The sequence below is a fragment of the Heterodontus francisci genome, chromosome 17, assembly GCF_036365525.1.
Source record: "Heterodontus francisci isolate sHetFra1 chromosome 17, sHetFra1.hap1, whole genome shotgun sequence".
Lineage (NCBI taxonomy): Eukaryota > Metazoa > Chordata > Chondrichthyes > Heterodontiformes > Heterodontidae > Heterodontus > Heterodontus francisci.
This window is the reverse complement of record NC_090387.1, coordinates 44,484,980-44,512,358: the sequence shown is the minus strand read 5'-3', so window position 1 is coordinate 44,512,358 and position 27,379 is coordinate 44,484,980. Positions and strand designations below refer to the sequence as shown.

General features: G+C 42.2%; 1 long non-coding RNA gene across 2 annotated transcripts in view; it reads right to left on the bottom strand.

Annotated features, from left to right (window-relative positions):
• Positions 1-15,420: 15,420 nt before the first annotated feature.
• Positions 15,421-27,379, bottom strand: part of LOC137379191 (uncharacterized) — a 145,151-nt gene continuing 133,192 nt past the window's right edge. For both annotated transcript variants that reach the window (XR_010976757.1, XR_010976758.1), the window contains exons 3-4: positions 19,835-20,019; positions 15,421-15,771 (exon numbers count right to left, since the gene is read on the bottom strand). This is a non-coding gene — a long non-coding RNA (uncharacterized lncRNA). The remainder of the gene's footprint in view (positions 15,772-19,834; positions 20,020-27,379) is intronic.

Genomic DNA, 27,379 nt, shown 5'->3' with positions numbered 1-27,379 from the left:
ACATGAGCACTATGTCTCCTGTGAACCAGTGGCTCTTTTGTGCCCATCCATTAGGCTACTTACTCTCTCGAGGCTCCACTCCAGTCTCACCATCTGCAATGGATCAGCCCACATGCTAGTCTCCGAGCTCCAAAGCCTCCTCCTCCAAAGCATCAAGATGGCCAGGTGTGGGACACCACCACCCATCTTGGCCCTTTCTTTTGTATTGTGGGTAGTCTTCTCCTGAAAGCACAGAAATGACCATTGTTAGTCACCTGTCAAAAACATGCACAATGCCTATGCTGATGGCAGTCTGACTGTCCATGATGGTGCCACAGGAATGTTTCCTGCATGTGGCCACTCAGTAGTGGCAGTGTAGGAGTCATCTCTGACGGACCGAAGCCCTTCACAGAGAGGCTAACATGCCACTGACAGACAATGCTGCTGCCTGGTCATTGTCAGTGACTGGGTGGGCATGCCCATTATACCAATCTCACATTCACACCTAGTCACATATAAGGTAAGCAATGTGTGCTGACATCTTGGTGGAACGCATGAATCATTAACCCTCTCACAGCACTGCAGCCAGGTTCGAGGGGTGACCTCACGGCTACTGACCTCCTCTGTGATCTCCATCCAGGCTTACAGTCTGCGGGCCGATCCCCTCGTCCAATCATGGTAGAAGAAGACCTCACTCCTTGCCCGAGCAGCCTGGAAGAGAACCTGCAGGAAGACATCACTGATTCGTGGGGCCATCCTGGATCTTCGCTCAGCCATTTCTTGTGCTGCCTTCTTCATCACTGTGCTGCCTTTGAGAGTGGATGGAACTATCAGAGTGCTGGGAGTCCTTTAACTATGGCACCAGGATTCCAGCATCATGACCTCACCCCGCGTGCGCTGCCTGAGTGGACGGCTCCTCCACCTCCCAGCAGTTAATTGGCTGGTTGCCACTGAATCATGTTCTCCAGCATGCCCCCCCCCCCCCCACCCGTACAGCAACAGCTCCCACTTTTGCACCCAGCGCGGGACCTTAGGGCTTCTGCAAAATTCAGCCCTATGATTTTTTGTTTGGGACATAATACTAAAATCCTAGTGGCCTTTGTGGAAAGTGGCAGAAAGCAAGTTTAAACTGACAGTGTATAATTACCCTCCGCTGTTCTTGTAGTCTGAACCATCATAATGGAATAACAATAGTGGAATAATGAGGTTGCTATGAGGACAAGGGTTACTACTCCACCAAACAGAAACAAGGCACGGCCTTGGTGTTCTCACTTCCTGCACAAAGTAAAATCAGATGTAAGGTATTTTCTGAGATAAATGCCACTCAGTTGGATAGTGAAAAAGATTTGGACTTGCTAATAAAATTGCTGAATGAAATCTACAAGAAAGATGAGCATTTAAATGCGTATGACGCATGATCAGATTTTGATAAATTTCATCAAATGGACAGTCATTCCATGGAAGATTTTTTTATTTGTTCATGGGATGTGGGCATTGCTGACCAGGCCAGCATTTATTGCCCATCCATAATTGTACTTGAGAAGGTCATGGTGAGCTGCCTTCTTGAACAGCTACAGTCCTTGTTGTGCAGGTATACCCACAGTGCTGTTAGGAAGAGAGTTCCAGGATTTTGATCCAGCAACAGTGAAAGAACAGTGATATAGTTCCAAGTCAGGATGGTGTGTGGCTTGGATGGGAACTTGCAGGTGGTGGTGTTCCCATTGTGTCCTTCTGGGTGACAGAGGTCATGCGTTTGGAAGGTGCTATTGAAGGAGTCTTGGTTAATTGCAGCAGTGCATCTTGTACCTGGTACACACTGCTGCCACTGTGCTTCGGTGGTGAAGGGAATGAATATTGAAGGTTGTGGATAGGGCACCAATCAAGTGGCCTGCTTTGTCCTGAATGTCGAGCTTCTTGAGTGTTGCTGCAGCTGCACCCATCCAGCCAAGTGGAGAGTATTCCAGCACACTCATGACTTGTGACTTGTGGACAGGCATTGGGGAGTCAGGAGGTGAGTTACTCACTGTAAAATTCCTAGCCTCTGACCTGCTCTTTTAGCCATGGTATTTAAATGGCTGGTCCAGTTCAGTTTTTGGCCAATGGTAGCCCCCAGGATGTTGATGGTGGGGGATTCAGCGATGGTAATGGCATTTGAACATCAAAGGGAGATAATTCGATTCTCTCTTGTTTGAGATGGTCAGTGCCTGGCACTTGAGTGGCACGGATGCTACTTGCCATTTAGCAGCCCAAGCCTGGATGTTGCCCAGGTCTTGCTGCATCACGGCAAAAGCTGTTTCATTATATTGTGGATTTTAACAAATTGCACACAAGTTCAGTACTAGACTTTAAATTATTAGATCGTGCACTCGAACTGGGCCTGATGCTAGTTTTGATGTATTGGAGTTAAGGATTTCAATTAAATATTCCAAAGTAAGGAGATTTTAAGGGCAAATGTGTACTTAAGTTCCTATCGTTAGTGACCCAAAAACATGAAGCTAGTTTTCTCTAGTGATGCTTCACATGATAATCTTCCTGATGGATATTTTGGTGCAGCTGGTTTCATAGAACTTCTTATGGGTGAGACTGGGATGTACCCTTTAACCTGGGAAGCTAAGAAAATAAAAGTACTCTGGCTGCTGAAACACTGGCTCTAGTGGATATGGGATTCTTTTTGGCAAATGTTTTAAGTGGCATTCTGTAAAATTGGGTTTGAAGATAGTATATCCATTGAATGTCATGTTTATAATCATTCATTGGTAATAACCACTACGAAAACTGAGTGAGAAAAGCTTGACCTTGCCAGCTTGAAACAAATGCTGGAGAAAAAGAAAATCTCTAAACTTAAATGGGCAAATTAAATACATTAACTGTCAGATTGTTTTACAAAGAGAAATGCATGTACTGAGAAATTGTTAGGAGTACTGGAGCAGAGTCATCTCACAATGTAATGCTTTGTACAGAGTATGGAAGTCTTCAAATTTCTTTTGAAATTTTGGTTGTACATAAATTTAGAGAGAGAAGGGAATCAGTTAGTTGTATATCAATTGGGTGTTAATTGTATTCAGATGGTGGATATTACTTGAGGACTCATCGATGCTTACATATATGCATTGGAGAAGACTGAATGAAGAGTTGTTGGTTGGAGGTGCACAACATGTAATGTGTGTCTGTGTAAATAACAGTTTATGAGTATAAAGAATAGGCTCCAGTGTTCTATCCTTCACTGTCTGCCTATCTGAGCTCTAACGGGCGGGTCCAATCTCCAGTCCTGGGGGTAGGGGCCTAACGGCAGGCAGGGAAGAAGGTAATCTTGGTAGGCTGAAAGGAAGCTCCTCCTGATCCACAAGCAGTGCTGTAAAGACAATTAGATTTTCCAGAAAGCAGTCCTTGCCTCCCTTTAACTGTCAGGTTTCCTGAGGTCTGGGAAACAAGGCCAACTGGGTTAAATCTGGAAGACCAGTAAAATCTGAGGCACACAGTCTCATTATATTATTTAACTCACCAACTTGCCTCCTGGAAGTGGGTTGATTGCCCACCTCCTGAACTATCTGTTAAAACCTGAAGCTGAATTTTTGGAGGCAGGTTGGAGTTGGGTTTGTGATTTTTTTAAAAATTTTCACATCTCATTTGACCCAAACCCACACATTTTTCAGGGTTAAACTTCACCCCCCCTCCCATTTTTCAATTAGAACTCATACTTGTTGTCTTCAGTTTTGAAAACAATACCTTATGAAGGAATTTTTAAATCAGGAAAAGATTCACAAAACAACGATGAACCACTTCAGGGGTTTAAGTGGGTATGTTTATAATCTGTATATATCATCAGTCAAGATATTGTCATGCCCACACAAGCCAAACTTATGAACTATAAAATGAACTTATGAAGTAAACCTGAAATGGGCACTTTTCCTGTAAAACAAAATGGAATGAGGTCAGGTGACCATTTCCTTTCCTGCCAATACTCATAGAAGTACAAGAACTCTGAGCTAGTTTTCATGTCTGGACAAGGTCTAGAGAAGTCATTAAAATACAAATGACCTTTCTGGACACATCCCTGAAAAATCATTAACATGCAAATGACTTTTTCTGTGGAAATGGCTGCTTCTAACTGATTGGGTTAACAATACTGTTACACACTTATTGATTCCAAACTCAAAATCCAAAGAATGGGTGTGAAAAGCCATGCTTCATTAAAGCAAGGTGAGGATGAATGACACCTGGACCCCATTGTCTCACCATCGGAAATCATTTATGAGGACAATGGGAAGAGAAACTATGGTCATATGACAAAAACTAGGTTTCTGATAAGGAGCTTTAATAAAGATACATTCTGGGTGGATAAAGGAGAACCATCTATGCCATTGAAGAGACAGGACCCTGCTTACGATTACCAGCTTTGAACTACATGAAGACAGTGACTGAAGTTGGGCTTTGAACGAGAGCCGCGATCGTATGAAGTAGTGACATCAAATGGAGTGACATTATGCAGGAATCAATGTCAGCTCAAGGAGATGTCCAATTATGCAACACCCAGCAGTACTATTGCAACAGATGCAAAGGTGAGACCTGAAAATAACACTGTGGAAGATCATGATGAAGACAACCAACGTGATGTCATTGTGCAAGAAAGCAACACACCTAAAATCAAGACCACTGTGACAACAGTCAAAGGTCTTAAAGAAGTTTTACTATGACTCGATCAGGTTGTATTAGCAAACCACTCTTATGCTCCAGAGACTTGTAAACTAGTAAAGTTGTGAACTCACAATGCTCAAAGGTTTTACTGCAATGTAAATAGTGTTATGACCATCCTTGTTATTATCTGTTTATTTAGTATGTTACGGCCAGATGAGAAAGGTGTCTAGGGGTCCCTCTTAGCCTTCACCTGGTCTTACCATAACAGGGTTTTACTTTTAACACACTGTGTTTTCAGTTCCCCCTTCATGAATCCTTGTTCACTGCACAAATTACTTTCTTAGGTTTAAAGAAGAAAAGTTGAAATTTATTAAACTTGAATTTAAGCTCTAATTTGGATGACACCTACAGATGCACGACATGCCCATGCTAGTATGCATACATGATACACACATGCAAATAGAGACAGAAAAGAGCAGGAGAATATAAATTGGAAAAGTTTGAGGCAGTATCTGAAGAGTTTTTCTTGTGGTTCTTTGAGCTCACTGTAGAGTCCTTGATTGTAGGTAGATCTTGCTTTTTGTTGGGGCCCAGCATTCTTCTTAAACCTTGTTCGCTGTAGGAGACTTTTCTCTCTTGGGGTTCATGTGTCTTCAGTGGATTCAGAGGCTTGTGAGAAAGAGATGGGAGCAGGCAGACAGGAGAGGCTGTGGCGAGCCAGCTAGGAGAGATCTTCTCAGTCCAGGAGCATTCTGCTTTCTGCCCAAACTGTTTGTACAATCCAAAAAACTCAGGTTGGCCAGCAGATTAGTCATGTGACTAGCTGGTTTGACCATGTATTCGGCCATCTTAGCAGTCAACCTGGAATGCAAGCTCCCCCACCTTCAACGTCTGGTGATCAAAAGTCCATTGTGGGTTGAATGTGTCAGGGAATAGTCCTTTGCCCTTTCCAAGCACTGTCTGTTAATTTGCAAATGTCTTTCCAGCCAAGGGTCCATTGTGGGTTGAATGTGCCAGGGAATGGCTGCTTTGTCCTTCCAATGATTTTCTGTTAATATGCAAATGTCTTTCCAGCCAAGACCTGACAATTTTTAAAAGCAAGTCCTTTCCTCACTTCAACAACAGTTTGACATTTAATGTCGATGTGGCAAAATTAATATACCTCATGCTTGACAAGTGGGGGCCTGCATGACAAGTATAAATGTGTAATCTCAACTTTATAAAAAAATGGGGATGTTGTCGTATGTCTTTAAGTTGGAATGTTAATAACCTATATACATCAGACAGGATCTGATATCATGTGCCCCCATTGTTGAAATGTGTTAGTCCACCAAGTAAGACATTCTGATAAGAGCTCCCTAGCTGTATGTATATATTGATGTTATCTTTGAATAAAGAGCTCACAGTTTCGTTTACCAGTGAGATTGCATTTAAAAGATAGAGAAGAAAACACAACGGCATTATGAGGCAACAATAACAACTTGAATCTTTTAATGCAGATAGGTAATTCTCTCGTGCTTCATATTGATATTAAAGGAAAAAAATAGAAGTTGTGCCAAAGAAGGAGAGATTAGGAGGGATGACCAAAAGCTTGGTCAAAGAAGTGGATTATAAGGAGTATCTTAAAGGAAGAGCAGGGGATGTGGAGAGGTAAACATTATTCTAATGCATGGAGCTGATACAGTTGAAGGCATGGTTGCCAAAGATGTGAAGGAAGTGGGGAATACGCTAAAGATTAGAGCAGAGGAATAAAGAGGGGGATAATTTTAGGGGTGAAGGACGATGCAATGTTTGGGTGGGTGAGGCCACAGAGAGAGTTCATCAAAATGATCAGAATTTTAAACTTGAGGCAATGGGTGTCCAGGACCTTACATAGGTTAATGAGGACAGGGGTGGTGGGTGAATGGAACTTGCTGGAAGATAGAGTACTGGTACCAAAGTTTTGAATTTAAAGGATGGAGGATTGAACACTGGCCAGGAGAGTATTAGATTAGCTGAGTCTGGAGGTGGAAAAGGCACAAATGAGGAATTGAGCAGGAGGTGGGCTGAGGTAGGGGTGAAGGTGGGTGATGCTACTGATATGAAAATAGGCAGACTCCATAATGAGAGCATATGGAATTGGAAGCTCAATTTAGGACTGGACAGCAAAGAACAGGCATTGGAGGAAAATGGTGTTGTTGCAGAGGGGTCGAGGAGGACACGGGAAAAAATATATTTTGGTCACATTCATAGAGAAAAGAGGAAATGATTGATTAAGACTTGCTCTCCTGGTAGGACAAAATTGCATTCTTATTCAGAAGGTATATATTCTTCAGTTGTCTAGTTATAGAATCATAGGAAGTTTAAGGCACAGAAAGAGGCCAAATGGCCCAATGTGTCTCCATCGGCAAAGTGAAGGTTCCGCTGAGAATGTGTAATCTCAGCTTTAGTAAAAAGGGGGATGTTGTAGTATGTCTTTAAGTGGGAATGTTAATATAGTTCTTTTTTATGATCCTCATATTGCCACCATTGTTTGCTGATGGTGAATTAGGTACTTTTGAAGGAGAGAATACGCAACTACTGGGAAAAGACACTTTAAGAATTTCTCTTCAGATATTCTGCATAATTTGCTTGGCAGAAGATGTTAATATTGACAGCTACTTAGTCAATCCATTTAAAACTACATCTGCAATTAGCTGTGTTTTTAATTGGTTCTGGTCATGTATTGATTCCCTATCCTTACGTGGTTCTTAATTAAATAAGATCATATTAGATGCGAGATAATCTTTTGCGCGTTACACAACTCACAACATAAATGGATTCATTGCTCAATTCACTATTTTAACACAAAATGAGATTAGTTGAGATGAAAGAAGACATGAGAGAAAGCACCAGCAACTGTGCTCTATTTTCAACAAGTTTATGCTTCGGGAAAGGCATGAAACCATAATAATCCATGTGATTAAATCTTACAAATTGCATTAAGGCTTTTAAAGAAATTAATTATTTGAAGACTTTAGCTGATTATTGTTGCTTTTGAATTTTTATTTACATTAGCTTTTAATGTTGTTTGTGATTACAAATGCAAACTATCTTTGCATCTGGTCAATAAGTAATCTTTCCGTTCAAGCCACGAAAGTTAATCAAATGTATTGAAAGATATATGGCACACTGCATGTTAATTCATCACTTGCATTTATTATTGCACCACTTCATTCTGAACTTGTTCTGAATTTGAATTCTGTTGATTGATTCATTTGTAAATGATTGATTCTATTCCCACTGGGGTCAGTTAGATATTCCCTTGACTGATTTAATTCACACCTCAATGGCCTGGATTTCATGGTCAGTGGCAGAGCGATGGCATTCAGCACTGACGTCAAAGAAAGCTGCTGACAAAGTTCTAGTGATCTCTATGGTTTGGATTTCCCTTTTCCCGTGTCAGTTTGAATCTAGCACCAAGATAAGGGGATGGCCAAGTGTTCAGCAACAGTGATGTCATCAAGCAGGGTAACCAGCCAATAGCATTAAAGTATTCTCACAGACAGCAAACCAGGAAGTAAAAACCACTGAATGTCTTCAGTGTTTTTTTCAAATTTTACAAAGAGCAAAATAAATGATTGGGACATACAGATGGGATTAAAATGTCATAAACTTTAAAAACATTTTAAAACTATGTGGAATCTTTTATCATAATGGAAAATTTTGTCATTTCACAAATATAAAATTAGTCTCAGGGACAGTGAGGCTGTTTAACAATAATTATGAACTTAGTGCACTGTTTAAAACCCAATTACTCCTCATTCAACAAGGTGTAACTTTTCCAAGGGCTTTTACAGCTAGACTAATAGTGTAAAAGTGGAATCAGTTCAATGATTTCAACTTGATTGCAGTCTGCTGGGACTTCAACAGCACACCCTCTGGAGAAACATAGACTGATAGCAATTTCTGGATTTCCAGGTTTAACTGTGGATGAAGAACGCTGACAATTTCTCTGTCATTGCTACCGGCAAATCCAGACCATTGCTTCTTCAGTAGCTGCTTAAAAGCATAACAGTTATGAAAATTATTCATGGACAAATACATTTTCCAAGAAAGAAATGAATTGGGAGACTTAACAGTAAGTGGACTTTACCTAGTGCAGATGGATTTGTTGCACAGACACTGATTACTTAGTAAATAGATTGTGAAAGTTAGAAGCTTGGAACTATCATGCATAAAATATTATAAGTTTCAGTACTAACAATGGTTGTTATCTAAAACAGTTGACAAATTTTAGTCATTCATGTCGAGGTTTATTGAAGTGGTTTTGACCCTTGGGCTTAAATTTGCAGAAATATCTCTTAAAATTACCATCAAATCTTTTCTCTGTTATCTTAATTCTCAATTAATTTTAAGTTTTTTGGGGTGAAGAAAGATAATTTCTTTAAGTAGTAGAAATTGCTGCTGTTGCACTGAGGCAAGGTTAACTAAGTAGTATTTTGGGTTTTTCATAATTCTAAGAAAGTTGTTTGACAGATGCTTCCACAGTTTTCATTACAGGAGCTTGAAAACTCACAGAGTAGAAATTCAGTGAAGCAATAATCCAGACAATCAGCTGTGAACTGAAATTAAGAGCCAATTAAATATCTGATGTAGCACTGGTCAGGATATAATGGTCCAAAGTTGACCCTTGGTAGATAACATAGGCCTCCAGGACCCTGACCCTTAGGGAAGAAAGACAGAATATATGTTGTTATTCAGCATATTGGGGATGGGGAAATGTAAGAATCATGAATAGAATAATAGAAATTTATAGCACGGAAGGAGGCCATTTAGGCCATCATATCCATAATGGCCGACGAGAAGCCATCGAGCCTAATCCCACTTTCCAGCTCTTGGCCTATAGCCTTGTAGGTGATGGCACTTCAGGTGCATGTCCAAGTACTTTTTAAATGTTATGATGGTGTCTACCTCTACCACCTTTTCAGGCAGTGAGTTCCAGATTTCCACCACCCTTTCAGTGAAAAAAACTTCCCCTCAAATCCCCTCTAAACCTCCAATCTCTTGGCCTAAATCCAAGGCCCCTGGTTATGGAATCCTCAACCAAGGGGAATAAGGCCTTCCTCTCTACTCTGTCTAGACCCCTCATAATTTTATTCACTTCAATTAGATCTCCCCTCAGCCTTCCCTGTTCCAAAGAAAACAACCCCAAATGATCAAATCATTCCTCATAAGTAATTTTTTTCAGTCCAGGCAACATCATCATAAATCTCCTATGTTCCTTCACTACTGCAATCACATCTTTCCTGTAGTGTGGTGACCAGGACTGCACACAGCACTCCAACTGTGGCCTAACTAGTGTTTTACACAGTTCCAGCATAATCTCCTAGTTTATGCTTCGGCTAATAAAGGCAAGTAACCTGTATGTCTTCTTTTCTAACTGTCCACCACCTTCAGGGATCTATGACCACGCACTCAAAGGTCCCTCTGTTCTTCTGTACTTCTCAGTATCCTACCCTTTTTTGTGTATTCCCTTGCCTTGTTAGCCTTCCCCAAATGCATTACCTCATGCTTCTCCAGATTCAACTTCATTTGCCACTGTTCTGCCCGCCTATCTAGTCCATTAAAATCTTCTTGCAGTCTACAGCATTCTTCATTATCAACCACATGCCCTATTTTTGTAACGTTTGCAAACTTCTTAATCATACTCCCTACATTCAAGTCCAAATCATTGATATATACCACAAAAAGCAAGGGACATGGAACTGAGGCCTGTGGAACCCTACTGGAAACAGACTTCCAGTCACAAAAACACCCATTGACCATTAACCTTTGTTTCCTGCTGCTGAGCCAATTTTGAATCCAACTTGCTACTTTGCCATGGATCCCATGGGCTTTTATTTTTGTGACCAGTCTGCCACATGGGACCTAATCAAAATCCTTGCTAAAATCCATATTAACTACATTAAATCATTACCCTCATTGACCCTCTTTTTACCTCCTCAAAAAATTCAATCATGTTAGTCAGCCACAACCTTCTCTTAACAAATCTGTGCTGACTGTCTTTGATTAATCTGATCATAATGAAGATTTATCCTGTCCCTCAGAATTTTTCCAATAATTTTCCCACCACTGAAGTTAGGCTGACTGGCCTATCCCATTCTCCTTTTTTAAAACAATTGTACAATATTAGCTGTCCTCCAGTCCTCTTGGATTTTGCTTTCACCCAGGGACTCTAGGGATGACAATTGACCTCAATGTGGACAATCCATCACCTGGACAATAGTGATCTTTTATCTTCCGACTTCAGCTGGTTAGGTAAAATACTGCTGTGAATAATTTAACGTGAGAAACCAGATTCCAGATTTACAGTATCAGGCAAAACTTTGGGGAAATTAATGCTGCTGTGTGGAAAAGGAAAGCAGTAAAACAGATGCATCTGTTTTTTACATCTGTGGAGTCAATTTTAACATTACTCACCTGGCAGGAACCAGGCAGGTGGGCACTTAAAAGCACACAGGTTACTTACTTGCCTGGGAGCTGGAAAAAGCTGACTATTCCTAATTTTAAGATGCTCTATTGAGCTGGCAGCAATGCCCAAAACCAGCGAGGTCCTTTTTCACATGTGTGTGTTGGGTCCAAATGGCATTATCATGAATGAAGCTGCAGTGCCTTTCCTACTAATTGAAGACAGTGGGGAAGAGGATAGGGGCCAGAGAAGATCCAAACAGATATGTTTCCTCTGGACCTAACAAGGAAAACTTGGGCTTCCCCTGCCACGGACTCCCTCCCTCCCAGTTAAAAACAGCCAGGTTTCATTCAACTGCAAGCAAACAGAATTTTCATGCACCAGTGCAGTTTTGCAATGGAAACACATGGGCAATTAAAATCCAGGTCTATATTTATGGATACAGAAACCATATATGCTCCTTAAATTAAAATTTAAAAAGAGGGTAAATGGTAAACTGTAACCCAAATAGTTTCAACGGGGAAGATAAATATATATTTTGCAAGGTATGAACTCTCTCAATTCCAGAGGTGAGGTGAGAGTGACTGCCCTTGACATCAAGGAAGCATTTGACCGAGTGTGGTATAAAGGAGCCCGAATAAAATTGAAGCCAGTGGAAATTGAGGAAAACTCTCTACTGGTTTGAGTCATATCTAGTACAAAAGAAGATGGTTGTGGTTGTTGCAGGCCAATCATTTCAGCCCCAGGACATTGCTGCACGAGTTCCTCAGGGTGGTGTTCAAGGCCCAACAATCTTCAACTGCTTCATCAATGACCTTCCTCCATCATAAGGTCAGAAGTGGGGAGGTATATTGATTGCATGTTGCTCAGTCCCATTTGTAACTCCTCAGATAATGAAGCAGTCTGCGTCCACATGCAACAAGACCTGGACTACATTTAGGCTTGGGCTGCTAGGTGGCAAGTAACATTTTCTGCACACAAGTGCCAGGCAATGATCATCTCCAACAGCAGAGATTCTGATCATCTTCCCATGACATTCAACAGCATTACCATCACTGAAATCCCCCACCATGAACATCCTGGGGGTTACCGTTGGCCAGAAACTTAACTGGACCAGTCACACACATACTGGGCTGGATCTTGTCTCCCGGGCATCGGGTTCCTTGGCAGGGGGGTGTCTGAAGATGAGTCTGGATGAGGCCCACCACAGACCTCGATGCTGGCTGGGCCCAGCCCGACCCAGTGGTGATAGGACCACACTTTAAATATTCAAGTCAATAAAATTAATTAATTTAAATATACTCAGCTGCAATCTTGAGAGCCCACCGTGAACTTTGGCGCGGCGGCTGGCACTCCTGTACACAGGCAGCTGACGCCATTGCCAGGGATAGACAGCCGGCCCCCTCCATGGGCGGGGGGGGGGTGGTTTGCAGGCCGCCCTGGCTATGAAATGAGCTGCCACACTTGAGATTGCAGCGGCCTTTTTGTGTGAGAAGCGCGCGTGCGGGCAGCGGGCTCTTAAAATCCAACCCACTGTGTCTACAAGAGCTTGTCAGAGGCTGGGAATTCTGTGCTGATGGACTGCGAGAGGAGAAGGTAATGTATTCCTTTATTTACTTTTTAAAAATATTAAAATTTGGCTCCCATTGCCGAGCAGCAGGGAGGCCGCCACAAGGCTTCACCGCTGCCGACAATATCAGGCCGGGCCTTCCCGGCATCGAGGCCCATGGCGGGCCTCTGCTGGAGGCATTTTCCGGCCTGCTTCCCACCACGTCCCCGATGTCGGGGAGGTCTGTAAAATTCAGCCGAATGAATAGTAGTTAGAAGATAAATGTTGGCTGGGCCGCCACTGAGTGGGGTGCCCCAAGGGAAGTGTTGGGACCATGACCATTCCTCATTTAAATCAAAAACTTGAATTCAGAAACAAATTAGTTACATTTTCAGGTGGCACCAAACTAGGAAGATCAATGGAATTGATGGAAACAGCTCAGAAAATAGAGAATGAGCTAAACATAACATGCCAATGGTTCAAACAATGACAGATGAAATCTAATGCAGTCAAGCTTAAACTACATCATATCAAAGTGGGCTGCAGACATACTCCATGTTGGAAGATGCCAAAGAAGAGGTGAGTGTGTTTGGAATGTGAAAAATAATCTGAAAAATGTGGTGAAGGGGAGGTAATAGTTGAGAGTGGTATGGCAGGGATGTGAGGACTGTTGTGAGCAATGTTCTCTTTAAAATGTAATTGCTTTGCATGACTGTTTTGTCAATATTCAGTACCTCTAGTTTTTTTTACAAGACTGCACAGTGGGCAAGCACATACAGTATTTAATTGGAACAAGGCCTGTGCGATGCCTTCCAGGGTGCTGTGCAGCCACAAATGTACAATATTTAAATTGTACTTTCCAGGTTGCTGTGTAGCTGCACATGTGCACAGTTTAACAGGAACATTGGTTGTGAGGTGCTGGTGAGAAAAGTGGCAAGGTGAAGAAGTGTACTCAGCCATATTGCTCTTGTGAGGTAATTAAACCTCTTGCTACATTGAACCCAGGTCCTGGAGTTCACACTCTTAACACTGGCTCTCTCAACCACCTCAGTCCAGCATTGCTTGAAGATCTTCTGTGGAGGCTGAAGAAGTGTACCTCACTTCTTCCAGTAGGACATACAGATAGGCATCATAAAAGCAGAGGGCAGCCAGAGTACTCATCTCTGCAGCCAAAAAGACTTCCACAATTGTTTAGTAAGAAACGCAAGCAGGAGATGCAACCTTATTTTAGGAGGTGCATCACTCGTTTAAGTGAGCCTTGGGAATTGTGGTAGAAATTGCATGCAGTGGGTGGATGGGCTGCCTGATTTTGCAGACTATTGAGACAGCAGCTCCAACTTCAAATATTAATGAGGCCCGGGAGTTAAAATGACCCAGGCCTCACGCCAACATCATCATGGGACCTTGATGTCATTCCCACACCCCTCCCATCAAATTCCCACTCCAAGTTTAAAAACAACCCTTTAGATTCAAGCAGCTACAGCTCCTTAAATATCCCTGAAAATATCCAGGAATTCTTGGATTTGAATATCTGTCAACCACACTCAAAAAAAAATTGACAGTCATACCCTTAAATGAACAAGTCACAAAGTCTGTGTTTATTTGAAAGGAACACAGCTGCTCCCTCAAGCTTTGCAGACAACTGACAAGACTCCCAATATTTGCACTGAGTTAAGCTTAGGACAAGATTCTGATTTTACCTAGATTTAGTACTAACCATAGCTATTGACTGAATTGATTGCTCAAACAAGAAGCCACCAAACACTAGATTTGAATGCTCATATTTTATCACTTGGCCTCAGATTCCAATTTCTGCCTCTAAATTTACCCTTTTGTCTCTTGTTTTTTCCTACCATTTCTTTTGCTCCATACAACCTTTGGAAAAATTGATAAATACATTTAAAGTATTTGCAGCTTTTGGAAAGACTGAAACAATTGGCTGCCACATACCTTTAAGTGGCTGCACCCGTTTAAATTGTGACTGCACCCTTTACAATCTGACTGCACAATTTCTTTCCTCCCCTCCCCACTTAGTGTGTCCAGTGTAGGCTAGAAACTTATATTGTCTTTAAGCATTAATAGGAGACCTAGGGAAATGCCATGAGATTGACCATGGGGAACATCCATGTGCTAAACTCACTGCGCTCTGGTTGCACCATGTCAGTGCAGGCTTGCTTTGTTTCAATGGAGGTACTTAGCAAGCTATAGTTACAAATAGGAAGTGCAATGATAGCCTGTGTTCACAGCAATGATCCTTAAATTCACAGAAATAATTTTCATCCTTCATTAATACCATACAGTATGCTTCTGAAACTGTATAATGTTGTCACAGCTATAAACATTTCAATACATTTTTGTTCTATCCCTCAAATTGTAGGCCAGATAGCATTTGATGATTGAGATCAGAGATCAAACAATTTCATTCTTTTATGGACATCATTAGTCGTGACACCATTTAAGATGTGGGGGATGGTGAAACCAGACACTTCCTTAGGCTGACCATTGTTGCCGAGTCCCATTCCCCTCCTTATTGTTGCCCCTTTGGTCCCACTTCAGTTGATTTAGCATTCGAATGCATTCGTAATCTGAGAAGCAATACTGTAATTATGAGGGACTGTTGCGATCAGGTGAAGAAGGGCTCTAGGGTTCCCCTCTCAGCCTTTTCCTGGTTTGGCCGTAACAGGGTTTAACTTTTAAAACACAGTGTTTTTAGCTTCCCCTCAGTGAGTCCTTTTTCACTGCTCTGTAATTGTAATTGTAAAGGAATCAACTAGACAGGTTTTCTCAGGTTTCAAAAAGAAAGGTGTATGTTTATTAACCTTAAAACTCTAACTCAGTTAAAACTACTAGGAATATGCGACGCAACCACACTAGCATGCATATGTGATAAACACACACACACACAAATAGATACAGAGGAGGAGAAAGAATTAAAGAGAGAAGTTGGAAGTAGTAGATGGAATTCAGTTACTGGTTTTGGGTTGGATGTAAAGTCTTTGGATGGAAGTTAAATCTTGCAGTTCTCGTTGGGACCCAGTGCACACTTTCAAACTGGTACCAGAATACTGCAGGATCTTCTGTCTTGAGGCTAAATTTACTTCCATGGGTCCCTGAAACTTTGCGTGAGAGAGAGACTTGCTTCTCTTTGGTCTTCAAAATGCAGTCTGCCAAAACTTTACTGTAAGCACAAATCAATTAAGTCCAGGTTGGCCAGCAGGTTAGTCATGTGACTAGTTCTTTGTTTGAGACAGCATCGCATGTAAGGTTTGTTGATTCTTCAAAGATTACCAGAAACACTCTGGGGGGTGTGGGGGTTGGTGGGGGAGGAGGGTGGAATGCTGGCCTTTACACAGACAATGACTCTCAATGTCTTTTGATCATCACTATTGACAAAACCCATCTGACTAATTGGATCAGGGAGCACTTACATTGTCTCACTGTGCAACTGTCTCTCAGAATGCAAATGTGTAGCCATGTTTTCAGCCACTACTCTGTGGTCTTTTTAAACAAGTTATTTTCAATGTCCAGTAAGCATTCAAATAGTGTTCCATATGACAAAATTAATATGTTTCCATTTGGCAGGTGTGGTTTCCGTCACAGGGATCCTTTGAACGATGGGATACTTGACCGCTATGCTGGGATTGCACAACTCGGTACTTAATTGCCTCTACAGCCTGTGTAAACAAGCTGTCCTTGCTTCACTAATCAAATAGATCGGGGGAAGACTGGAGATTCGACAGGCTGCAATAAACCATGGGAATGAGCAGCTTCAAGGTTGGGAGCTGAGATAACAGGAAAACATCTGTTGGGGAAATACAATCCAGTTTATTGATCAAGTCATAAACCTGGAATGTGTCGGGGGTAGTTTGAACAATGAGTAATGACTATTGTACTCGATAAATATGTGCTGTAAACGTTGTATCATTGAGAAGGCTCTCGGGGGGGTTACTCAAGTCTTCTCCCTTGCATATGTTTGAAATAAAGTCGTCATTTGCTCTAATCCAGTGGACTCGAGAATGGATAGATTCTTTACACAACACAATGATGTTGTAGAATACCCAACCAGAAGTCTAGACCTTACCCCCTGCCCCTCTATAAAATCTATTTGCCCCCCTGACTAAGGCCGTTCTCTCTGCTAGCCAGTGCCCTCAATTTGCCCCACAGATCCCCGATGTTGACAGCACTCATCCCTCCCTTGAGGCCATTGCCGACTATCTTCTGACTATAATGCTATAATCCACCCAGCAGCCCGCAGCCGCCCACATTCAGCTTCAGCAGCAATAGCAACCATTACACACCCTGGGCGCTTTGTTCCACCCACCCCTGCTCCTCCATGCACTCGATCAACCCAACCTGTCCTGCCCGAGTACCCTCCCTTGCTCCTCCACGTAGAACCCCAAACCTTCGCCACCATCCCCTGAGAATGATCACCCTTGCTGGTGCCAAGTCTGGAGCCAAACATCCATTCCATTGCTGGCGTTCATTTTGCTGATGACTTAAACAGAGAACAACACAGACCAGAGACTCAACTGTGCAAATACAACTGTTGCACACCACAGTGAAACAATTGTGAACTCGGTGGCATGGGAATGGTGCTTGCTGTTGACTTAATCTGGCAGGTAGGACTGAATTGTAACTAAGCATAGGGTAATGAGTATTCATGGCATGTAAATGAGTGCAAAGCTGCAATCCTCCACCGTGCAGGGGGAGCCCCAGAACACTGCAAACAAGCTGCCAACTTAATTTCTCTAAAATATCCCACTGTCGGGAATCTGAAGAAACTTCTGCCTAATTAAATCACCCCACATGCCACCAAATCTGCTCTTGCACATATCCATAAAATTCCACCCTTTGTGTCCTCCTCGCAACTTGCTTTCCTACCTATCTTTGTATCATCTGCAAATTTGGCTACAATACACTCGGTCCCTTCATCCAAGCCAATATAGATCGTAAATAGTTGAGGCCCCAGAACTGATTCCTGTGACACTCCACTATTTACGGTTTGCCAAACTGAAAATGCCCTATTTATTCGGACACTCTGTTTCCTGTTTTTTAGCCAATCCTCTTTCCATGCTAGTATATAATCCCCCCCCAAACCCTGAGCTCTTATCTTGTGTAGCAACCTTTTATACACATGATTGAATTCCTTTTGGAAATCCAAATACACTACATCTGCTGGGTCCCCTTTATCCAGCCTGCTTGTTTCATCCTCAAAGAAAATTGACTTTGCCTGATTGCGTGATGATTTTCTAAATGTCCTGCTACTACTTCCTTAATAATGAATTCTAGCATTTTCCCAATGACAGATGTTAGGCTAACAGGCCTATAGTTTCCTGCTTCCTGTTGCCCCCTTTCTTGAATAGAAGTGTTACATTTGCAGTTTTCCAGTCCACTGGGACCTTTCCAGAATCTAGGGAAGTTTGGAAGATTGCAACCAATGCATCCACTATCTCTGCAGCCATTTTTCAGACCCTAGGCTGCAGGCCATCAAGTCCATTTACTCTCATACTCTACTTTCTCCATCTTTATTATTTTTTAGTCATCCTCTGGTTTCTAAAATTTTCCCAATCTGCTGGCCTACCACTATTCTTTGCAGCATTATATGCCTTTTCTTTCAATTTGATATCATCCTTAACTTCCTTGGTTACCCACAGATGATGCATCCTTCCAATAGAATCTTTCTTTTGCAATGGAATATATCTTTGTCTAGCGGACAGCCATAAAGGCGGGGCTAAAGTGTGGCGAGTTGAATAGACTTAGTAGTTGGCAGGAAAAAAGACAGAGGCGCAAGGGGAGAGCCAACTGTGTAACAGCCCCGACAAACAAATTTTTCTGCAGCACCTGTGGAAGAGCCTGTCACTCTAGAATTGGCCTTTATAGCCACTCCAGGCACTGCTCCACACACCACTGACCACCTCCAGGCGCTTACCCATTGTCTCTCGAGATAAGGAGGCCAAAGACTGAGACTGATATCTTTGTTAAGAGTTGTGAAATATCTGCTTAAATGTCTGCCACTGCTTCACTAGTTTTTAACCTATTTTTCCAGTCCACTTTAGCCAACTCTGTTTTCATACCCTTGTAATTGCCTTTTATTTAAGTTTAAGACATTAGTTTGAGACCCAAACTTCTCTGCCTCAAACTGAATGTGAAATTCTATCATATGATCACTCTTGCCTAGAGGATCCTTTATTGTGAGGTCATTTATTAAACCTGCCTCTTACACATTGCTAGATCTAAAAGAGCCTGTTCCTGGGTTGGTTCCAGAATGTATTGTTCTAAGAAACTGTCCCTAATACACTCTATGAACTCATCCTCCAGGCTATCTTTGCCAATTTGATTAGTCCAATCTATATTAAGATTAAAATCACCCACAATTATTGCAGTACCTTTCCTACAAGCTCCCAATATTCTTGATTTCTATTCTGTCGTACAGAATAAAAGGCTTATAAACTACTCTTTTTTTTATTCTTTCATGCGATGTGGGCGACACTGGCAAGGCCAGCATTTCTTGCCCATCCCTAATTGCCTTGGACAACTGAATGGCTTGCTAGGCCATTTCAGAGGGTAATAGTCAATCACATTGCTCTGGGTCTGGAGTCACATGTAGGCCAGACCAGGTGAGGATGGCAGATTTCCTTCCCTAAAGGGTATTAATGAACCAGATAGGTTTTAACAACAATTGATGATCATCTCAGTAATGGTGCCATGAAACTAGCTTTCAATTCCAGAATATTTTTTATTAATTAAATTTAAATTCCACCAGCTGCCATGTTGGGAATTGAACCCATGTCCACAAGGCCTGTAGCTCTGGATTACTAATCTAGTGACATGACCACTACAACACCATCTCTTACCAGCGATTGCTTTCCTTTGCCATTTCTTATCTCCACCCAAACTGATTCTACATCTTGATCTTCTGAGCCAAGATCATTTCTCACTACTGTACTGATCCCATCCTTTATTAACAGAGCTACCTAACCTCCTTTTCCTTTCTTCCTATCCTTCTGAACTGTCAAATACCCTTGAATATTTAGTTCCCAGCCTTGGTCATCTTGCAAACACGTCTCAGTACGGCTATCATATCAAACCCATTTATTTCTATTTCTGCTATCAGTTCAACCATCTTGTTATGAATGCTGCTTGCATTCAGATAAAGAGCCTTTAATTCTGTCTTTTTTTTACCACTTGTGCATTAGTAGCTCGTTGCACGGGGAGTATTGCCATGCATCCCTTGAACTTACAGATGTTGAGATGCTTTCACCCTGTCTACGGGGATTCACGTTTCTCCATCCCCAGTGTCCCTGTGGCTTGACACTCTGGTCACATCATGGGCCTGCTCCTCAAAGAGCATCAGCACTGCGAACTTGGGCACAACACCTTCCAGGAATGCTCTCTCATTCTCGCTGGCTTTCAATTCCCATTTGGCCTGCAAGGTGAAGAAAGTAGCTGTTAATACAATGCCTCTCTCCCTCACTATTCGTAGCTTTTCACTTGCATATGCTGGTGCAGTCTGCGCTCCAGCCTCCTGTCCAACAGCACTCGGTTCTGACCTATGCTCATGGGTCATCAAGGTTTCTGGGCACACATCTCTCCCACAGCCAGGAAAACTCTAAGAACCCCCATGATACCCCTTTCTTTTGCATTCTGGTGACTGCTGACCAGGAGGCATGCCATCTGGGGCTGTCTTTGGACTCACTTTTCCAGACTTGAGAAGGTCATCGAAGCGTTTCCAGCACTACGCCCAGTTCCTCCTCACCACTCCTCTGCTGCTGGCCTCGTGAGACACCTCCAGCCATGCCCTCTTGATGAGCTATGCAGGCTTTCTGTTGCCACTTGCAGGGAATGGGATGTTTCTGCGCTCAGCCACCGCCTCCAGAAGCACCTCCAGTGAAGCATCAGAAAAATTGGGGGGGTGGGGGGTCCTGCCCTCACAAGGGGACCCTCCCTACCCACTGCCCTCCGCTCAAGTCTTCCCATTTTTTGGGGGAACGGCAACCTCAGCAACAGCTGCCACCTGCCCTTTAATTCGGGCCCACTGCTCCCAAGTCACACCTCCCTCCCACGTCTGCTGCCACTAATTGAGTGGCAAATGTGACTCTGGGCCAATTAAATCATTTGCAATTTAGAAGTGCAAAGTGTGCGCAGGGTGCAGGGTCAGGAGCCAGAACTGAGCCTAATGTTGGGGTTCTCAACCTCAAAATAGAAATCTCCCCCCACCCCACCCCACCCCCCCATACTCTTTGATTTTTAGATTCAAGTTCATAATTGAAAAAAATAAAAGGTGTGTTTTACCAAAATGGTCATAATTCTATTACATATTCACAGACACATTTCTATAATGTTTCTCTTTCACGCATGCAATATGTACCTTCTCATTAATGACAATCTCAAAGCTTATGTATTGCAAATTAACTTTAAAAATCATCTCCTAGTTGCCAAAGGAAACTTTGACTTTCTGCCAAATCTATGATTAAATCAATATTATTGAGAGCACCTAAAAAGCAATTTTTTATGTTAGATTTCTATTGGCTGCAAGCAAATAACAAGCTGCCTTGAAAAATAATGATGTGCAGTGAAGATAGGTTTGGAGTGTATGTACGTAAATGCACAGAGCATGGTAAATAAGCTTGGTGAACTGCAGGCACAAGTCGCCACATAGGATTATGATATAGTGGCAATAACAGAGACCTTCATCAGAGCAGGAGAGGATTGGGAGCTTAATATTCCTGGCTACAGGGTATCCAGGAAACATCGGGAAAGAAAGAAAGGAAGGGGGTAACAGTATTGATCAATGAATATTATAGCACTGGAGAGGGACGATGTAGTTGAGGGGCCAAAGACAGAGTCTATCTGTTTAGAATTAATGAATTAAGAGAGGAGTTATTACACTACTGTCTGTATACGCTAGTGGGAAGGAGATAGAGATGCAAATTTGCAGGTAAATTACAGAAAGATGCAAGAAATACAGATTAGCAATAATGAGGGACTTTAATTATCCTAATATAGATTGGGATTGTAAAGGACAAAGAGGGGGATGAATTCCTGAAATACATACAACAGAACTTTCTTGATTAGCGTGTTTCCAGCCAAATGAAGGAGGAAGCAGTGCTGGATCTAGTTCTGGCGAATGAAGTGGAGTATCTTTCAATGGGAGACCATTTGGGGAACAGTAATCATAATATCATTAGGTTTACAACAATTATGTAAAGGACAAGGTACAATCAAGCATGAAACTGCTTAACTAGAGGAGTGCTAACTTCAGTGAGTTGAAAAGAGATCTAGCCCAGGTAGGTAGGATCAAAAATTGGTTGGCAAAACAGTAATTGAACAATGGGACACTTTCAATGAGGAGATGGTTCAGGTACAGAATAGACACTTCCCCATGAGAGGGAAAGGAAGGGCAGCCAAAGCTAGAGCTTCCTAGATGACTAAAGCTATGGAGGTTAAAATGAGACATAAGGAGGAGGTTTATGAAAATTCAAGGTTCATAATACAATAGAGAACAAAGCCAAATATGACAGCAGAGAGGGAATCTAAAAAGGGATAAGAGGAGCAAGGAAAGAATATTGAGAATAGATTAGTGGGTAATATAAAAAGGAACCTAAAAGACTTTTATAAACACATAAATAGTAAAAGGGTAGTCAAAGTAAGTGTCACGCGAATGTGCTTTGCTGAATGACAATTTTCTTTAATCCATTGACTGGAGACCAAAATTTATATTTTTTATAGAAATTTGAAAAGGAACTGATAAAAGATGACTATGCTGGCAGCTTAAGATGGCCACCTAATTTGCAACACTGTATCCTACATTGCAAGGCCTGTGAGGTGGAGACAAAATGCCTGCTCATCCCAGCAAGCCCCAAAACCCAGGAAGGCACAGTGGCGCAGCTCCAGTGACCTGGGTTCAGTTCTGGGTACTGCCTGTGTGGAGTTTGCAAGTTCTCCCTGTGACCATGTGAGTTTCTACCGGGTGCTCTGGTTTCCTCCCACAGCCAAAGACTTGCAGGTTGATAGGTAAATTGGCTATTATAAATTGCCCCGAGTGTAGATAGGTGGTTGAGATGTGGTAGGGAATATGGGATTAATGTAGGATTAGTATAAATGGGTGGTTGTTGGTCAGCACAGACTCGGTGGGCTGAAGGGCCTGTTTCAGTGCTGTATCTCTCCATGACTCTGTTTAAAGGAACTGCCTGTTCTTTTTTAGCAAGAAGAAATACACTGCTAACTACCACGCTTGAATCACTGGGTATCTATCATGTGACAAGCCCACCCCATCTGTGGTTTTAAGCTGGTGTTTCTCTGCAGCAGCAAGGAGAAGCATCTGGACTCTGACACATGCACACCCAAGTGGGGGTCCCTCCTCCCCCTCTCTCTCTCCATTCCAGCTTGCAAATTACAAATCCTGCCAGTTGACTGATCACCTCTGCATACTCTGGCTACAATCAGAAACCTCTTTGGAGGAAATCATCAGCATCGCTGTCTCTAAGAGACCCACCGAACCAGTCATCTATCTCTTCAAGATAAAAGCCTCAGGACCACTGAATTCAGCTAGAAGCCAGCCAAATCTCCAAACTCTACAGACTGTACACCCTTTTAGTCTATGGACTCTAACTCAATCAATCTACCCTTCCCCACCCTAACGTATTTGTGTCTGTGTCTGTGTCCGTGTGTGTATGTGTGTGTGTGTGAAAATTGAAGCGTAGTTTATTATTTTACTTAGTTCAGTTTAGGTACAATAAAGTTAACCTATTTTTTTGTTAAACTCAAGAAAACCTGTCAGATTGGTTCTTGTTATGATCATAGCAAGTAAGTAATCAAACAACTACTGCATGGCCAGTACATCCACTTTAAAAAAAGAATTAAACCTGTTGTGATCAAACAGGGAGAGGGAAAAGAGGGAAGCCCTTCGTCCCCTCCTCACTTGACCATAATATGGGGAAACCTTTAGAGACAATAATCCAGGACAAGTTTAATTACTGTTGGGAAAGGTTAGGGCAAATAAATGTTAAAAACAAATCATGTTTGACTGACTTGATTGAATTCTTTGATGAAGTAAATTAAAGTGTTGAATTAAATTCTCATTCATTATTCTGGAAAAAAGGTGGTGGTGTGTTTGAAAAAGCTACAATTCAAGATTGTGTTTAGTCGCAATAAAGACTTTTCACTGCAAAGGAGTGTTTGTGTGAGTGTGGCATCAAGCATTGTCTGAGGTCAGGGCATTTATTTTTCCATGTCTTGCTTATTTACTTGGTTAAATATTGCATGAAATAACTTACTACCCTTCAAATATTTCAAACATAGCAATTCTTTTAGTCATCAGTGGCAGCATTCTTTTATTTATTATGTATATACATCTGTACTGTACATGAGTAACTACAAAATCATCAATAAATGCCTTAAACCTGACAAAAATATAAAAACAAGAAGGTCAAGGAAAGAAGGGGGATCTCTGGACAATCCACTTATGATTTGGAGACCATATTATAACTGTCAGATAGTATGTTTGCTGTTGTGTATATGGACTTCCAAATGGTGTTTGCCGAAGTACAACATAATAGATTTGTTAGTAAAATTAAAGCCCATTGTTTAGAGGAACAGTGGCAGCATGGATACAAAATTGGCTAAGTAACAGAAAGCAGACAGTAGTGGTGAATAGTTGTTTTCAGACTGGAGGTGAGTTTACACTGGTGTCCCCCAGGGGTTGGTGTTAGGCCACTGCTCTTTTTGATATATCAATATCTGGACTTCGATATTCAGGGCATAACTTCAAAATTTGCAGATGACACAAAACTCGGAAATGTAGGAAACAATGAGGATAGTAATAGATGTCAGAAGAAAATAGACTGGTGAAATGGGCAGACATTTGGTCGATGAAATTTAACAGAGAAGTGTGCAGTGATACATTTTGGTAGGAAGAATGAAGAGAGGCTAATTGACTAAAATGTACAATTTTAAAGGAGATGCATGAACAGAGAAATCTTGGGGTGCATATACACAAATTTTCTGAGAAGGCTTTGAAAAACTATGTAGATACCTTGGCTTTATGAAAAGAGGAATAAAGTACAAAAGCAAGGAAGTTATGCTAAACCTTCATAAAACACTGACTAGGCCTCAGCTGGAGTATTGTGCTCAATTGTGGGCATCCCACTTTAGGAAGGATGTCAAGGCCTGAGGGAGGGTCCAGAAGGAGCTTGCTAGAATGGTAGCAGAGATGAGTGACTTCAGTTATGTGAAGAGGCTGGAGAAAACTGGTGTTGTTGTCTTTGAAGCAGAGAAGGCTAAGAGGAGCCTGGAGTCTTCATGAACCAAGAGGCCTTCCACTTCCTTAATGTCCAGCTGATTTTTGATCACAGCTATATGATAGTGCATGTCTGTGCTAGATATCCAGGGAGCTTCCATGACCCCATCATTCTTCACCAATCACATCTGCCACTGGTGTTCTCTCCACCACAGCCTCAGCAGCTGGCTCCTGGGTGACCAGTGCTACCCATTGAAGGCATCTGGCTGCTAACTCCTGTGAGGAACCCTACCACTGAGCTAGGGGAGAGTTATAACAGAAGCCATAGCATCGCCATGGCAATAATAGGCCATATGATTCAGTTGCCTGGACAGATCTGGAGGTACCCTTCAGTAAACCCCATTAAGGGTCTCCAGGATTGTTGCGGTCTGCTGTGTCCATCGCAACATGGTGTTGCAGAGAGGAGTGGAGCTGCAGAATGAGGAAGGTGGAGAGCAGCCAACATCCAAGGAAGAAGAGGAGGAGAAGGACACCCCAGATGACCCCATTGTTGCAAAGTTGCACACTCATCTGCCAGAGAAGCCCACCAATGCATGCTTGACTTAATATGTGTTCATCCATCTGACCATTCCTTCAGAAACTCTAAGTCACCCCTGCCCCGACAGTACACCACATTCCAACAGTCAACGAGCCATCCATCACATTCACACACTTTCCTCCCAATAAAAAGAATAAATTCCATTCACCTGAAGACTACTGTCCAGGGTGAATGGGGGATTCAACAAAGTAGAGGCCATGGGAATGAAGAATTCAAATTAAGTCTTTCATTCATTGAGATAAAGATCATTATAACTCCATTAACATTGGTATACTCATCCAAGTGTATCCCCTTGTGCAACTAAGACGTCTTCTTTCATCTGCTTCCTCTTACTCCTACATTGTGCTTTCCCGGTGGCTTCAGCTGAGCTAGAAGAAGGTTGTTCAATCCCCTGCTCTGACATATGAGATGCCTGTGGCAGACGTCCTCTGAGTTTTGGAGCTGGTCAGGGCCAAATACTACCCTGCCTACACCCAGTGCAGGATAGACTTGGTTATCAGGGCAGAAGACAGCATGTGCATCTTTCTTTACCGTCCCCCTAAGGGCCCACCTGCACGTCCCTGCCAGCCAAGAGGAGGAGAGCACTTGGGGGCATGTCAGTGAGACATTGAGCCACCAAGGTGAGGCTTTACTCCATTGTCTGTAACGCAGCAGTCAGAATATGCAGGCTATTGGTGTGGGCCAGCATGCACTCAATGATCTGCCATGTCTGATTTATAAGAACATAAGAAATAGGAGTAGGAGTAGACCATTTGGCCCCTTGAGACTGCTCTGCCATTCAATGCGATCATGGCTGATCTGTCTCAACTCCACTTGTGCACCTGCTCTCCATATCCCTTCATTCCCAGAGAAACCAAAAATCTGTCTATCTCAGTCTTAAATATGCTCAACGATGGGGCATCCACAACCATCTAGGGTAGAGAATTCCAAACATTCACAACCCTTTGATGTGAATCTCAGGCTCAAAGAATCATACTTGAAGTCACAGATTTAACTTTAACAAAGATATAGCAAGTGTTTAATAAAGACTTCACTGCTGCTGCATATGACTATCTCAACTTACAACAACCCCCAAGTCAGTTTTTTCTCCAGAACACAAAGTTACTTTCAGTTTCTCTTCCAAGTACTGTATAGTCTCTAATACTCAAACCCACACATACAATCATGACATTCCTCCCTAACAGACTAAAACATGTCCATAATTTTCCTACTTGGCATATGTAGCTTAAATTCCATCAGCTACCAAACCTACTGCAATAAATTTTGTAAGCAAACTTAACAAATCATTATTTTCCTAACGCACTGAGTAAATAAATTCCTTAAATTACATTTGTTTTCAAAGGCAGCATTTGGCGTACACCCTTTTTGGTTTGAAAATAATCACAACAAAAAATCTTCATATTATTTTGTTCTCCTCTCGCGCCAAGTTCTTCCTGTTGTCTCAGGAACTCTGGTCACCATGTCAGGATTAGGAAATGTCATCGGCCCCTCAGGATAGCAAACTGTTTGTCTGCCAACAAGATCACTGGCTTGGACATCTGAATTGCCAGATGTCAGCTTCACCTCAGCTCCTACATCTGGTTCATCTGCTGCTGTGACTTTGTCACCATAATATTTTTTAACGCATGAAGAATTTCTGTCACACAGTACTCCGTCTGACAACTAGACATTCACACTGTTTCCCATCTTGGCAATAACCGTGTACAGCTTTGGTTAATATAGCATATCCATCTTACTCTGACTCCCCTGTTTCAGCAATACTTCATCACCTGGCATCACATCAGACTGTCTCGCTCTCCTTCTGTGATCTGCATAAAACTTTGCAGCACCCTTTTTCTCAACATCATGATCTCGATCCTCCTGGTCAACTCTAATGTCTTAAGCTCTGGTATCTTGGTGCATATTTTGCATCCAAATAATAACTCAGTTGGGCTCTTTCCCATCATAATG